Raw genomic sequence first — 17,358 nt, 5'->3', positions numbered from 1 at the left:
TGCCACTTCTGATACACTTTATAATGTAAACTCCAAAAGAGGCAGGCATCTGTTCACTGATAGGTCCTGACCTTCAAACACAATGGTGGCACGCCAATGACTGAGTCACAGGCAGGATTATCAAGCCGCATTCTGCCTTCCCACTCAGGACTGCTCTTGCCGGGGCTGGGTACCTGTAAATCAAAAGCAGAGACAGAGACAGAGACAGACAGAGACAGAGAGACAGAGAGAGAAGGGGTGCAGCAAAGAGACTTGTGATGATCTTGTAATACCCACCCCCAAGAATTTGCACTTCGATTTGAAAACGAATGGCGTCACGAATTTCCAGAGCCCTCTCTGACATTCATTATTTGTACCCCCCACCCCGACCCCAGCTCTTTAAATTTTGAAATCGAAACCGTTCAACCACAAAGCCTGCTTCAAAGGTACGGTTAACTGGCCCAGGTCAGCGTGTGGGTTAAGGCAAAGCTCTCTTTTTACCGGCCAGATACTTAGATGCTAACAGGTTAGCTAATGATGCTTAATCCTTGCTGGATGCCTCCGGCTTATGCACGGCTTTTGTCGGCTTATTTGTGACTGTTCTTCACATCAGGGGCCCAATTACCTCTTCAGGGCTCCCCTGTCATCCTTTCTAGGACAGAGGGCTCTTAATCGCTCTGACTGGGCCATTCTCTGTCTTCCCCCAACCCCTCTTTCCCACAGTCTATCCTGCATTTAGTCACAAAGCACACTTGTCACATTATTCTCTCCGCTCAGAACCTTGTGTGCCGAAGAAACTTTCGTATTCAGCCCCTGCTGGGGTTGTTTAGTTTTGCTTTGAGTGTTTATTTGTTTTGAACAACAGAATAGAATCCATAGGAATAAAGAGGGCGCCGGTGCCAATCATTTCATAAGTCACACCTGGGTCAAATCTGCCCCGGGCACACCAAGGTCATTCTCACAAGGCTGGAGGGAGAGGGAGGGAGGAAGAATCCAGTTTCCATGCTAAGAAATGCAGGACAGCGGGGAGTAGGTGGGAGTCTCTGGGATTCTGGGTGTGAGTGGACAGCCCTGCTCTTTCACCTAGGACTCTTGACAAGCTTATATATGCAAACTATGGGAACTTGTAGCTTCCCGATAGAGACTAGCCAGCCACAATTCAGGCCCCGTGCTGTTGGTTTGGGGTTTGGGGTTTTTATTCTCTCTTCACTTTTCGGGGGACCTGCTACCTAGCTCCCAAATAAATACATGGAGACTTATTCTTACTTATGAATGCCCAGCCTTCGTTTGGCTTATTTCTAGCCAGCTTTTCTTAAATTATCCCAACTACCTTTTGCCTCTGGGCTTTTATCTTTCTCTATTCTATATGCATTTCGTTACTTCTTATTCCCTGTCTGGCTGTGTGGCTGTGTGGCCGTGTGGCCGTGTGACCGGGTGGCCGGGTGGCTGGGTGGCCGGGTGGCTGGGTGGCTGGGTGGCTGGGTGGCTGGGTGGCTGGGTAGCCGGGTGGCTGCTCCCACAACCCTCCACTCCTTTTCTCACCCTACTCGTTCTTTCTTCTACTTATTCTGCCTGCCAGCATCGCCTATCCTTTCTCCTGCCTAGCTATTGGCGGTTCAGCTCTTTATCAGACCAATCAGATGTTTTAGGCAGGCAAAGCAACACAGCTTCACACAGTTAAACCAATGCAACATAAAGAATGCAACACATCTTTGCGTCATTATACAAACATTCCACAGCACAAACGAATTTAACACATCTTCAACTAATATTCCACAACAGACCCCAAAAAGACCAGAAGCAGAAAGCCTTGGAGGGTAGGCTTTTCTTCTCCTGTCTGTGGGCCTGCTTTATTCTCAGCTCTCTCTGCCGATACATCTCCTTTGCTCCTCAGGGGACTCTATGGAACCAAGCCAAAACCACTTCGGAATTTGCCTGGGACAGTTCCATGCACTCTCTGCTCTGGGTTCCCATGCCACCACTCCAGCAAATGGTTAAAGGTATGTCGGGTGCCCACCTCAGAACTCACACCTAGGCTCTAACCCTGGATGGCAACTGACCTGTGCTGACCCCCTAAACTGATATATGCTCTGGGGAAGTTCAAGGAGAAATATACAAACATGTACCACACACACACACACACACACACACACACACACACACACACTCACACACACACACACAAGCTTGTGCCAATTAAAGAGAAGAGAAAATTGAGAAAGACAGCAAGGTCCAAGTTCTAGTCATTGGAGTTTCATAGAGATTTGATCTTTACTACATCATAGTCTGTCTTACAGATGCTCTTAAGTTTAGCCCCAGAATTTATACAGTCTCAAACCAAGGGTGAGAACAAGACAGAAAAGGCATCACTATTTCTTTCCTAATTTCTCTTAGCAGATACTGAAAAACCCCATCAAGACCCCCGGGGAAAAGCAACCACACACTTGGAGGTTTAAAATATAGGGAGAGTATTCCTTCTCAGTCCCTAGATGCTGCAAGCTTGACATTGAGGCAAAGGAAAGGCGTGCCTCTCAGAAGTCGCTAAGTGAGAACCCTTCCTTCAGGCAACTCCAGCTTCAGTTCTTGTCTTCATATGGTCTTCTCTTTTGTATGTATGTTTTTTGTTGTTGTTGTTGTTGCTCGCTTGTTTGGGTGGTGAGGTTCACACCCTTGGACACTCTCAACACACACTCCTGCTAGGCACCACTGCACCCCTGTCCTCCCCGCCATTTTTTGCTTCTTACAAGGATACTAACTGTCAAATGTATGGGCTACTTGATAATTCATATTTGTCTTACCTGGAGACCATTAATGATACTGACAAGACTCTTTTCCAAAATATGGTTTGAGCTGGTGAGGGTGACTGGAAAATTGTCTCTGTGGTTAAAAGCACTTCTTCCTCTCTCAGAGGACTGGAATTCAGTTTGCAACACCCATGTCAGGTGATGCCCAAGTGCCTGTGACTTTGGCTCCAGGGGATCTGATGTCCTCTTCTGGCCTCCACAGACATGCAAACACACATGCACATATACATACACAGACAGACATAAACATAGATAGATAATAAAAATAAGCCTTTAATATACTTATGTTGTTATATTCACCAGCTCCAGATGTCAGGACACAGTCGTATCTTTTGGAAGACAGCACCCTTTGACCCAAGACAACACCTACATCACTTAAGAACAAGATTCAAGTGCAGAAGGTATTCACTTATTTGAAGAAGATGACTTTGCCTAGTGCTTATGGAGGAAGCCTGAGAAAACATGAAAGGCATTCCCAATATCCAAAGAAGGTGCTGGGGAGAGACTCTCTAGCTGCAACAGGAACATCAGCAGCCTGAAGACCCACATGTATCACATGCAAGTATTCAGTTCCACCACAAGCAAAATCACGATTGTCTTAAAAATTAGGGAGGTTTTTATCTTAAGGAAAGCAGTATTTTAGTCCCCTAACATTTCTATGTAGACTAGTTTCACTGGAAGGAATTTTTCACCAATAATAATAGCATTAAAACAAAATCAATAGTCAGGGGATAAGCAGGCTTCAGTGTGACCAACATTGTTGCTGGAACCCTGCTCTTTCAAAGCCCCATGTGAACAGCCCATGACTACAAAAGAGTCAGTTCCATTAGACTGATATATAGCACCCCCAGTCTATAAAACAGATCAAGAATATTTGTGTATCTGGGGCATCCAAGGGATGATAAATCATACCACAAGGACACTTGCTCAACTATGTTCATAGCAGCATTATTAGTAATAACCAGAACCTGGAAACAACCTAGATGCCCCTCAACCGAAGAATGGATAAAGAAAATGTGGTGCATATACACAATGGAGTACTACTCAGCTGAAAAAACAAACAAAAACAAAAACAAAAACAAAAAAACAATGACCTCATGAAACTTGCAGGCAAATGGATGAAATCAGAAAATATCATCCTGAGTGAGGTAACACAGACTCAGAAAGACAAACATGGCATGTACTTACTCATAAGAGGATACTAGATTAAAGCAAAGGATAATCAGATTACAACCCACAGCTCCAGAGAAGCTAGGAAACAAGGTGGACCCTAAGAGGGATGCATGGATTACCTTGGGAAGAGGAAACAGGAGATCTCCATGAGCAAACTGGGGGTGAAGGGGGGCAGTAGAGGGGAGGGGATGGGTGATGAGAACATGGGGGAGGGATGGAGTGGGAGAGCAATGAAAGAGATATCTTGATAGAGGGAGACATTATAAGGTAAAGGAGAAATCTAGTACTAGGGAAATTCCCAGGAACCCACAAGGATGACCACAGATTATACTACTACTAATAGTAGGGACATTGCCTGAACCGGCCTACTCTGGTAATCAGATTGGCGAATACCCTAACTGTCATCATAGAGCCTTCATCCAGTAACTGATGGAAGCAGATGAAGGATCCACAGCCAAACACCTGGCCAAGCTCCAGGAGTCTAGTCAAAGAGAGGGAAGAGGGATTACATCGAAAGGGGAGTCGATATCAGGATGGGGAAATCTACAGAGACAACTGAACCAAGCTCATATAAACTCACAAACTTTAGACCGACAGCTGTGGAATCTGCATGGGACCAGACTAGCCCCTTTGCATATGTGTAGCTGGGTCTGTTTGAGGAGCCCCTGGCAGTGGGATCAGAATCTATCCCTGGTACATGAGCTGGCTTTCTGAATACCATTACCTATGGTGGATGCCTTGCTCAGCCTTGACACAGCAGGTAGAGACTTGGTCCTGCCTCAACTGAATGTACCAGGCTTTTCTGTCTCCACCCTCATGGGAGAACTGACTCTTTTGGAGGAAGAGATGAGGGGTCGATGGGTGGGATGAGACTGTGGGGAGCAGGAGGAGGGGTGATAGGGGATCTGTGGTTGGTGTGTAAAATGAATTTTAAAATTTTTAATTAAAAAAAAAAGAATATTTGTGTGGGAATGAAATACAGAGGACCAGGCTGGCTCAGAGGGAGACTTTGTTTCTACACTAATTTTTTTTTCTGAGCATCAAACTTACTTATAAAGCTAATCAAGATATAAAATACAATCAACAACAGCTTCCAGATCTAAGTATAACCTATATAGAAAAATCATATTGACCTCCTCATGGAGGAATGAACATTAACCCCAGGCAATAAAAAAAATCTAACTTTTACCTGTCTTTTCCTTTGCAGTATCTCAGTATCTATTCTTTTGTGTTATTCTTTTAGTGTTTTTATGTGACTCTGCAAGTATGTACAAATTGTTCTCATCTTTACTAAGGAGACCAGAGGCTAGTGAAACTGCCCCTGGGTTTTCATAATGGAGGAAGTCTCCACACTTGTGTCATGATTCCACCTCTAAAAACCACAACAAACTCACATTTCTCTTAGTCTATATTTTTCTCACTTCTTCAAGTTCATTTGACACGAGGAGGCATTTCCAACATTCCTTGACATTGAATTCCCAGTCTTGTAACTTCGAGAGGTCACGGCACATTGTCTGGAATTGCAGTCTGGATTCCCTGTGGGGAAGTTTGAGCCCATCCAGCTGCCATACTTCATCATATAGAAGACCTGGAAGGGGGCATGTAGCTGAGTGATGCAGACTTGGAGCAGCTGGGGCTTGGAGTTGATGCACTGGGGAGACACCAGAAAGGAAGCACAACACACACATAGCATTCAGCAGGCACCCCGAAACAATGGTCCAGAAAGCCAACATCAGAAAATACCAAGAAGTAATGATCCTTAATGTGGCAGTCAGGTATGGACATGGTCAGTTATCTCTGAATTTAACATCTATGATTTAGGAAAAAGAAAACCTTTTTTTTTTTTCCCCAGATGGCATACTGTGTCACCCAAGAGGTCTTCGGAATTTCAGTCCTTATGTCTCAGTGTTATATCTGGGATTAGAGGCATGGGCTACCGTGCTGATTAAAGTTTCGTCTTTATCTGTATGTGTGGGTATGTTTCATCTCTTACAATGGTAGCATTACCCATACACACATACACGTGCAGACACAGACAGGAGGAAAGGGGATTATGTTCCTGGCATAAACCCTATCCTAGGAACAACTGATAAATGGGGCGGGGTGGGGGGAGTGGGTAAGGACCATGTGGCATCTGCTCTTTTGTAAGCTGCTGACATCTTTCATCACTTATCAGGCAATCAGTAGTACCCTTGTGCCTCATCCACCTTCCAATTCTGTTACTGATTAGTCTTCAAATGAGCAACCAGGTAGCTCCCGTTTTGTCTTCCTAAAGGGATCACAGGTCTGATGTAGACTCTGCACAGCAACAAACATGACTAAGAGAATGATAAATCTTACCAAACCTATTCAGTCTCCCTCTGTGACAGCCAGACAGCTCCCATAAACAATCTGTATCGCTAGGTTTTACACTGCATATTGGCCTGAGGTTTGCACTCAATAAATACCAAACAAGGGGATATGCACCGCCTTCTACAGACACATGACCCTTATCAGTGGTTACCCACTCACAGCAATTTTACTCATAGGAGGACACTGAACTTTAAACATATTAAGAAAATAATAAACAGTAATGCAAATGTACATACAAACAGCAAAAAGTTTTGAAGATGTTGTTTATATGTGAGTAAGAAAGGTCTAAATTTTCCTTGTCACATTTTCAGATGCTACATAATTTATTGGTACTGTCTTAGCTTGCGTTTCTATTTCTGTGATAAAACATAATAACCAAAAGCAACTTGGGTAGGAAACGGTTTATTTCAGTTTACAGTTCCACATCAAGTCAATCATCAAGGGAAGTCAGAGCAGGAACTCCAGCAGGAGAGGAACCTGGAGGCAAGAGCTGATGTACAAGCTATGGAGGAGTGCTGCTTACTGGCTTGCTCTCTATGGCTTGCCAAGTCTAATTTTTTTATAGCACCCAAGACCATCAACCCAAGGATAGCACCACCTGCAGTGATATGGGCCTCCCACACCATTAATTAATATATATATGTATGTATGTATATATATATATATATATATATATATATATATATATATATATATATATATATATATATATACACACACACAGGTTTGCTCTCAGACCAATCTGGTGGGAGCACTTTCTCAATTGAGTTTCCTTCTTCCCAAATGTCTCTAGTTTGTGTCAAGTTGACACAAAACTAGCCAGCACAGGCACTGTCAGAATTCTGAAACAATAAATACATTTTAGATGGCAATGACAATTATGAATTTCACTAAGGATAAGCATAAAGCAGAACCTAAAAATAACAACCTACAGTGCACATAGAAATTGAGGAAGCAATGCCTGAAGGAGTTGTGGTAGCTTCAATGGCAATTGGGAGAAGGTGGGAGGAAGAATGTGTGAACAAGGTACTTTCATTCAAACAATTACAGAGTCCATTTCAGAACACTTGCCCTCCAGGCTCCTAAGGGGAAACATTGATGCCTTTATCAAGGACTCCAGGCTCTTCCCAGGGATTGAAGATCCCTAAGGACCATTGGAAAACACAAGAACTAATGATCTATGAGTGGTTTCTGGATGGTTTTTTTTTTTTCCCCATTTTATAAGGAGAAAAAGAGAAGAAAGCCAGTTCCATAATGTTGAGGACACTGTTCACAGCCTCGGTATAAACAACATGATGAGAGAGAGGACAAAGGGTGGTAGGGAAATGCCCCCAGATGGGTGCCAACAATTGTCACCACATCTGACACAAGTGCCAAGCCACCAATGTGACCAGAGGAGCCTGCCAGGAATGTTAAGGTCCTCCCGTTCTGCTGGCAGGCGAGCACAGACACTGATTCACAACACATCCCAGGAGAGTGAGGGCAGTGACCTATCTGGTGGTGGCATAGTAGAGAAGAGAGTGTGAGTCCTTGATGCTGTGCCCAGGATGACTGAAAAACTGTAAATTGACTAGATTCTTTGCTCATGAAGAGCCTGATGATGCCATCTACATGAAACTGCCTAAAGTCCCCGGTGAGATACAGCCCTCCTCTGCAGATTCACATGTTTGATAGAAGGAAAAAGTGAGCCTTCTTTTATAATATCCCAAGAATGTTTTCCCCGTATAATTTGTGTACTCCATTATGAAGTATTAATGGGATTTTTCAGTCAATTAAATGCTGTATGCAAATGTCATCAAAATGTAATTAGTGGTAAATTAAAAGTGGCCATGCAATGGAAATTGGTGTGAAAATCATCTGTCCCCTACTGACTAGGAATAGCTACCATTTGTTGAGTGCTTACTATGTACCAGGCAGTGTGCCAAGGACCCAGAGTCATCATTTTGTAGCACTGGGCCTTCAAAACACCCACAGAAGTGTGTGTGTGTGTGTGTGTGTGTGTGTGTGTGTGTGTGTGTGTGTGTGTGTGTACAGGTACACACACATACACATACACACACACATACACACTCATACACATGCACACACACCCCTGACATGACATGTACAGATACCATCTTCAGCAAATAAACCTTCTATTAAATTCCATAACAATAAAACACAGAAGTTCAAGTGTTATTTCTATATCTTTGGGGTATCTGAGATAATTTGGAGGATCAAAGCAGCTTTCTGGGCCTCTACTTCTACAGCTGTGAATCTGGGAGAGTAAGGATACCTCGGAGGTTGTTGTGAAGATGAAAAGATTTGCTGCACAGAAATCAGGATAGCCCCTGGTGAACAAAAAGCACCCTGTATGTTAGGTGGTGGTTTTCTTTATCATCAAACAGTGCTTGTTGCTACACAAGGATATAACCAATTGATCTAGCTGACTTGGAATTCCTGGTGACCCACTCTCAAAGTGCTGACTCTTCTGAAGATGTCCCTCATTCAGTGACACTACCCATTTCCTTTGGTTCAGAAGAAGTCAACTATTTTATCTTGATCTTTGTGTCCCTGGACGGCCGTTTCCACTCAGATAGGCCTTTTTTGTTCAATATTTCATAGGCTTTTCCTCTGAATCCAAACAAAAGGCAGGTGTCTGAATGACCACATATTGCAATGGGCAAACAGCTTGTGCATACCCTTTGTCTTAATTACTTGCCAATTTCTGTGACAAAACACCATGCCAAGGCAACTTATAAAAGGAAATGTTTAGATGTGGCTCATGATTCCAGAGGGTGGGAGTCCATAACCATTATGGCAGGGAGTAAGGGATCAGGCAGGTAGACATGGCACTGGAGTAGTAGCTGAGATCTCATCTTGAGAGAGCAATCATGAGGCAGAGAGAACTAACACAGAATGACTTGGGCTTTTGAAACCTCAAAGTCCAACCCCAGTGACACACCGCCTCCAACAAGACCACACCTTCTAACCCTTCCCAAACAGTTCCACCAACTGGAGGCCAAGTATGCAAATATATGAGCTTATCAGGACCATTCTCATTGAAACTACCATACTCTCTTATTTCCATTAACAACTCCAAGTTTGCATCTATCCTCTCAGGACCCACATGACTTCCTGTACCTATCACTTTGTTTGCATCTACTGTTTTAAAACTAATTGTGCTGTGTTATCCATCTTTGCCCTTCTCCTGCTACTCTGTCTCAACACTCACATAAGATACTTAGTAAGTTGTATTTGTTCAAGAAAGGAGTTAGTAAATGGCACTGAATCAAGGGTCTGTAAGAACACTCTCTTGTTCAGTGATGTGCTAGAAGAACTTTAGCAAAAAGATGTAAAGAAAAGTGGATACATGCAGAAAGGCATATGGATGAAGTCTAGAGAAAACCAAGAACAGGCTTCCAAGAGTCATCCCTTAATGGATCACAGAAGATGCTCTTAATTCCCTAGCAACAAATTGTGACATATGTCAAGTACTGTCTACTAGGGAAGTTCATCAAGTGACTAAGTGTAGTGATATTTTATTTGCGCTCTAACAAATAAAGCTTGCCTGGGGATCAAAGGAAAAAGCCAGCCACTATATTAAACACAGAGATCAGGCAGTGGTAGCACATGCCTTTAATCCTAGCTTAAGGGAGGCAGAAATTCATCCGGATCTCTGTGAGTTTAAGGCCACACAAGGAACAGAGCCAGGTGTGGTGGCATATGCATTTAATCCCAGCAATAGTTAACCATAGAGGTCTGAAGGTCTGTATAGACCGACAGGAAGTGGTAGACCTGGGCAGAAAGAGGAAGTGATGTAGCTGGATGGGAAGAGAAAGTAAGATGGCAGGGCACAGAAAGGTTTATAGGCATGGGTATACAGGAAGTAGCTCTCTCTTGGCCTGAGGATTTCCTAGTGGTAAGAACCTGTGGCTGGCCTGTTTTGTCCCTCTGTTCTTTCAGTTTTCACCCCAATATCTGGCTCTGAGTTTTCTATTAATAAGACCGTTTAGCAATTTGTGTCACAACTAAGTAGCTAAGGTGCTGGTAGGGACTGAAAATATAGGTCTCTACCTAGCATGGACCCAATATCTAATTCCCACAAAGAAAGCAGGAAACTGTGAGAATCAGATTAAGAACTTGGTGTTCATGATCACTAACTTACTAAATTTGTTTATAGATGTTTGTGAACATTGACTGCCTCCCTAAGCTAATGGTCTCTGGCTCAATTGCTGAGGTGACTTATAAAGGAGAGAAGGTACAGGCGCAAAAGTGCCCTGAGATACGTGACCGACACTTCTCATTGTACGCAGAAAAGAACAATCTGATGTAGTTAAACTCGTGAATGAAAAGATTTAGAAACAAAGCCCACAGAATTCCTCAATGTCAGGGGAATCCAAGAATACCTGCATTTTTCTCACATGTCACCTTGACTTGGTGATTCCTTTTCTTTCTGTCAATCAAAATCACATGCTAACTTTTTTTAAAAATCAAAATTTTCTTTTATTATTTGTGTGTGCACGCGCATGCGTGCGATGCAAGGGCACTCCCCCCACAGCACACATGTGGAGGCCTGAGGACAACTCTCAGGAGTTGGTTTTCTCCTCTCCCCTCGTGGGCTCCGGGCATCGAACCCAGATCGTCAGACCTGCCCGCAAGCACCTTCACCCCCTAGGCCAGTTTCCTGGCCCATAACATGTTTCAATACATTGCATCTGACTCCTGGGTCCCCACCTATGATAAAAATATATTGCTGATAGCTGTATTTGTCATGCCTCAAGAATGACATACTGTTTTTAAGACAAGGAATTTCCCTGGTATCTGGATCAGTTCAAGACAGATAAGACCAAAAAAAAAAAAGGCACCTTCTCCAGCAAATCAATTCTTAAACCCTCAATAAATTAGAAAATAATAATAATAGACATAAAAATAAAATTACAGAAACAAAGAAAAACAAGTAAGGATGGAGAAATGGCATAGAGACTCACTTGGGATCTAGGGCAAAGATCTAGCATTCCATGACAACCAGATTCTTAGGGACCAATTAAAAGAGCCACACCAACTGCTGCTGTCACTCTCTCATGGTCCCATAGTACCTGGTCTCTGCTCCTACTATACACACCGTCACTATAAAAACAAGACCCAGCAAGCCTGTGTCTCAAGAACTAACACCACCCAGGGATTTGGTCTTGGTAATCTGGCGTCACCACAGGCCCAATCATAGGACATTCCAAGAGGAAGGGACATCCACAGGTCTCGTTGAATAGTTCTAACAGTAACAGGGTGAATGGATGGATAATGAATGAATGCACACAAAAACAAATGAAGAATATAGATGAATGAAGTAAGCAAACACTGACTTTAAACGGGCGGATGATGGAGTCAATTGGCATGTTAGCCATACTGTCCTCAGGACACAGCAATTGGAACAGCTTGGCCAGAATCACTGCTAACATAGGAATCTTCGGTGCTTTTTCCATCCTTGACAAGTCCCGTCCTTTGATGCAATGTCAAGTACTTGTTTCACTTAGTTCTATTAGAAAAATTCCATTTGGTCCTGAGCCCACTCCACTCAGGGACATATGAATAAATGCTCTTGCATATGTGTGTTAAAGTTTCATTTCATTTCTGGGTCACCACGGCTGATGGTTCTCATCTGAGAAACACAACCATGGTTCAGCTTCAGTCCCAGGAGAAAGCACCTCCTGGAGCTAAAGGCACATCCAGGACCTGCTTGGAACAACAGGCCTCTGTCTGCAGTTGGCTTTAAATCATGAGACAAATTTCTACCTCCTGCCCTTTGTCTGACTGAAAGTCATATTTAATATTATTTCTCTCTGAGCTTCCATTACAAATGAATCTGCTTTTCTATTTCAAGTGCAGAAAAAAAAAATAAGCAAAGCAGCTGGACTTGCAATAAATCATCAGATAAACTATATGCAGAAATTGCCTGGCAAGCACAGCAGCCATTGTCAGTGAGAAGTCCCACTCCATGCCACCATGGCTGACCTGAGGTACCACCTCTAACTAAACATGTCTCAGCTCAATGAATCTGGAAAGGGCTCCTTACATAGACAATGATGATCCCAAATGAAATGAAAAGGCTGTCATGGGGTGGGGGTAGTGTTTGAGGTTGCTATCCTGGGGTGGAAGTGGGGTATTTGAGGTACCCACGCTATACTTCCATCTCTGATTAAAATAGCAGACATGAGAGAAGATGAGCTCTTTGGCTTTACCTAATCATTAGTGTGTCCAGGACAACCCATCTAAGAAGAAAGAATGACGAAGAGAGCATCATTAGGGACTTTCCATCAACCAGCCTCTGCAGGGATGACGGACCAGATGGAGACTTTGTGTTTCTGTCCTTGGCCTTGCTTCCACTCTTCTGTAAGCTGGGTTTGCCACTGGGAGACCTCACCCCCATGCACCATGGAGGGGGATAAAGGACATTGGGGGCGAAGGCTCAGCTGTAAATTCATATTTCCACTTTGATTTCAGTCAACTTCAAGGCTATTGTGAAAATTTCATTCCCTAACTTTCATTTCCACTAATATTCTTAATATTTCACTCTTACCAAAAGAGGTGGTTATGAACATTGGGATAAACATCCACAACACTGATGGAACTCAGGACAAAATATCCCCAAGATGCCACCTGAGATATCAAAGCCTGAAGATTACCCTCACTTCCTCTGTAGCATCCTACAGAACCCATCTGCCCTCCTCTGAAGCAAATTGTAGACACTTGCTCATTAGAAGTACATCCCTTTATCCAAAGAAAGGAATAGCCTTATTTCTAAATATACAGGGCAGAGGGTGGAATCTGAGCCACGGGCCTTGCTAGGTTCACCCTCAACTTACTACAATTAAATCACTCTCCCTTGGCCCAGCCACACATCCCCACAATCATCTAGCTCATCAATCCAAGCACAAAAACACACAAGTGGCCTCATTCTTTGGGTCTTCATTTCTGAAGCTTCCTACATCATGTTAAATTTATAAGTTGTTACATTCACACATTATGGTGATATTTTATTTGTGCTGAAATGTGATTTTATTTGTATGTTAATAAAGTTGGCTGGAGATCAGAGGTCATAGCCATTAAGCAGAAGTCTGGCAGTGGTAGCACACACCCTTAATCTGATCACATGGTAGGCAGAGTCTCTGTGTGTTCAAGGACACAGCCAAGCATGGTGACATACACTTTTAATCCCAGTACCAACTGTAGAGACTTGGAGGTCTGTATAGAAAGGAAGTGACGAGGAAGTCATGTGGTTGGGTTTAGAACCAATGAGAAGGCAGAACAGAAAGACAATAAAAAGACGGGACACAGGAAGAAGGTCTCTCTCTCAGGGGAAGCAATGGCAGCAAGTGGTAAGCTAAAAGGAGTCATGGCTCTTTCTCTAACCTCTTAGGCTTTAACTCTGTATTTGGCTCTGTGTTTCTTATTTACTAAGACCATTTAGAATTTCATCTACAACACATCATGTTGTGTGCTGATGAGGAGTGAAGGTCGCCGCTTCACTTACCAGAGAGAGGGGACCAGGCATGGAGGAACTGGTCCTTTCATCAGCTGTTATACATTTCTGGCATCCTGCTTCAGACGTGACCCTTCTTTCCTCTCACAGTAACACACCTTATGCATTCTGTCCCATGCAGGGCTGGTGGTTCAAAGCCCCATGGAAGACCCCAAAGGACCTCTAATGCCTTTTAGATCTGCCGGACTCAGCTAGAGGTACCTTCTTCTGAACTGAGCAGGTGGGCAAAGAAGAGAGAAGGCTGGCAAAGGAACTTCAAACAGATAAATGCATGCTCTTTTCTGTCTTCCCACAGAAGCAAGTCCAGAACAGGGCAGCAATGATGAAGTATCAAGAAGATGCACTTTGAAGGACAGCCTCTCAGAGAGAGGCAAATTCTCCTATGTTACTGATTTTTTTAAAGATATTAGGTTGAATTTTTAAGCAATTACTTGTATTAACACTCATTGTCCAGAAGCCAACCTCTTCAAAACCGTGAACTATTATTATCTCCCATAAAAAGCCCTGTTTTCTGTGCTGTGACCCAGAATTGCTTCTCTCGTGGCCACTTCTTTCTTGGATAGACATGATTATTTTTTTCCCTGCCGCACGCTCCAGTCCTAAGAACTCCATTCAATTCTGCTGCCCACAATGGTTACAGAAAGACTCCCATATGACTTCTATGTTTAATTCCAGCTGAGATGAGTTCCTTTTTATACATAAATGACTCCAGAGCTCAGCTCGGCTTCCATGTTGGGTAATGAGGGAACTGTGACCCAGGGCCAGCAGACACCAGCTCTGCATCCCAAGGGGATTAAGACATCAAACAAACAATGCATTCATGGCTTAACTGTACCAAGCGGGTGCAAGGCACATGGCCATTTAACTGAAAAGAACATATGCATTTCTCCCCTCTTTACATAAAAATATAAAGATAAGATCCCATTCAATGCTAGCAGAGAAATGATAGGGATGTGTGAGTTCTATCTCTATCTTAGACGAAGTCAACTTCCAGGACTCAGTTTCCTGTACTGCACATAATGTATAGGTAAGAAATCTGAATAGCAAAGCTTCAAATACCTCTCCTATATGTTGCTTATACAGTAACAATAAATAGGTCATATCTAGGATTTCTTCAGTGTAGGCTAAACACTTGATGTAGTGTAGGCTAAATGCTTGCTAAAAGTTACAAGACCCAAAATTACTGTTACTATACCTTCTGCTGGGATGGGACTCATATACGATGAGAAGATATTGAAGCCTGATGAGCAAATCAGAATTTACAAGTGTTCAGGTCCTGGAGGCTGCAGAGATGGCTCAGAAGTTAAGAGAGCGGGCTGCTCTTGCAAAAATCCTAGGTTTGATACCCAGCCACCCACATGATAGCTCACAGTCTCCTGTAATCTGATGTCTTCTTCTGACCAGCATGAGGATCAGGCACACTTGTGGAGGATATGCAAGCAAAACATTAATACAGTTAAAATAACTAAGAATATTAAGAAAGAGTTCAGGTCCCATTTGTGCTACATTCTATGCAACACAGGAAGAAGTGTTTGTTTGGTTTTTTTTTTTGTTGTTGTTGTTGTTGTTTTTTGTCAAATGCACAGAATAAATTTTTAATAAATCTTAAAAGTATATAAAATTAGTTATAAAATCAAATAGTGTTTTGATTTGTGGAACATTTAGAACTTTTCATTGGAAGCCTTGCCAACCCTTCGAAATGTCTCTTTCTCTTGAAAGAGGAAAATAAAAACAACCGTTATGCACAAACATACACACACAGGTACATTCTAGAGTTCTGTATGGACTTAAATATTGACTTTTAAGTAAAGTCCAGGAATGAGCAAAGTTTCCCCCTTTAAAAAGCAAATCAAGGGACTAGACAGATGGCTCAGTGGTTAAGAATGCTCACTGCTCTTGCAGAGGACCTGAGTTCAGTCTCTAGCCCGTGAGGCAAGAGATTCACAACCATCTGGAACTCAAGCTCCAGGGAATCCAACACCCTCTTCTGGCTTGCCTGGGTACCTGCACTCAAGTATACACACTCACATATAGACACACAGACACAGGCACCTGCATGTGCACAGACATGCGTGCGCACATACAAACACGCATACACAAACACGCACACACCACATGCAGAGGTGGGTTGGGGAGAGAGAAATATTTTAAGAATAAATCTATAAAGGGTAATTAAGAATCAGAAGGCAATAAAGCTGCTGAGATATTTTAAATCAGGAATGTTCTTTGAAATTTGAAGTGTTTTTGAAGCCCTAAATAGATTCAGTTTTGTGACAGGAAAGGCCACCATTTTTCCAGGTTGACTGCAGAAATATAATAATCTGGGTGCACATAGGGACTGCACAAAATGGACAATGGTGTGCTTTCATGAAAACCAGCCAAAGGAAAAATGACACAGTTTACATCTGTGCCATGTGCTATATCCGTTCACTTTGTGCAAGCCATCTGAAATTAGGGAGAAATTTAATCAATATGCTCTGACTCGTTTCCACATACATCATGGAAAAACACAGTGCTGACTGTTTGATGTGTTTGAGGGGACTTTTTAATAAGTTTTTTTTTTAATGTATATACTTCTCCCTTCAACCACAGGAGGTGGCACCTTGCCAAGAGCAAGGAACTTCCATACAGTGCCTGTAACTAGGACTCACCTACTCAGGGGGCAGGAAGCTTGTGGGCTACTGGTGGAGGGAGGAGAGGAGCGGCAATAATGTAGCTATGGGCCTACTTTGAAGTTTGCAGCATTTGGAGCTCATGGGACTAATGGTGTTGAAAATCTAAGAGCATAAATAAAACGACTCTGGCTGGTTCCTGTGTACTAATGTGCACCCAGGTGACTGGAGTATATGAAAGGAAATAGTTTGCCCATGAGAAGAAACTGACCTCAGCTTTGTGAATTATTTCTTCCACTTGAAATTAATGATGGCTTTGTTCTTGATCAGTTTTCATTTCAGCCTAGGTTAGGTTTTCGTTCCTGGAAAAAATACACTCATTCACCTTCAGGAAAGGCCCGTCCAATTTAATTTATCACAACACCTTTAGAGTGAAGGGGCTCTATTCACAATGCAAGATGTTTAATGAGAAAAATGATGGCCTAGGACCCTCCCTTGGAGGAGCCTCACTGACCCACAATAGTCTCATAATCAAAGCTCAACTAACCAATTACACTCTCCCCCTGTCCATAGACCGCTGGTTGCTGTGTCAGATTGTGAGATGAGCTGTACTTTCAAAGGAAGGGGAGGGGAGGAACAGTCACTCCTATACACTGATGCTTAGGTAGACTGGCCTGACTCATTGGCAAGATGACTCAGCCTCATGCTGTAGATGATAGCATCCTACAACACCTGCTTGCAACACCATTGACAGAAGAGCAAGGAGAGAAGAAAACAGGGCTTCGTGACCAAGAATGGAGGTGCAGATCAGGTTGGAACAGAGGCACCAAAATAAGCTCATACAAATTCTAATCATTATAATGTGGTGTTCGAATTAAACTTCCACATTGAACCCATAAATTGTGAAAATATCTACATA

This window comes from Peromyscus maniculatus, chromosome 19 (assembly GCF_049852395.1).
Source record: "Peromyscus maniculatus bairdii isolate BWxNUB_F1_BW_parent chromosome 19, HU_Pman_BW_mat_3.1, whole genome shotgun sequence".
Taxonomy (NCBI): Eukaryota; Metazoa; Chordata; class Mammalia; order Rodentia; family Cricetidae; genus Peromyscus; species Peromyscus maniculatus.
Note: the sequence above shows the minus strand (reverse complement) of the source record.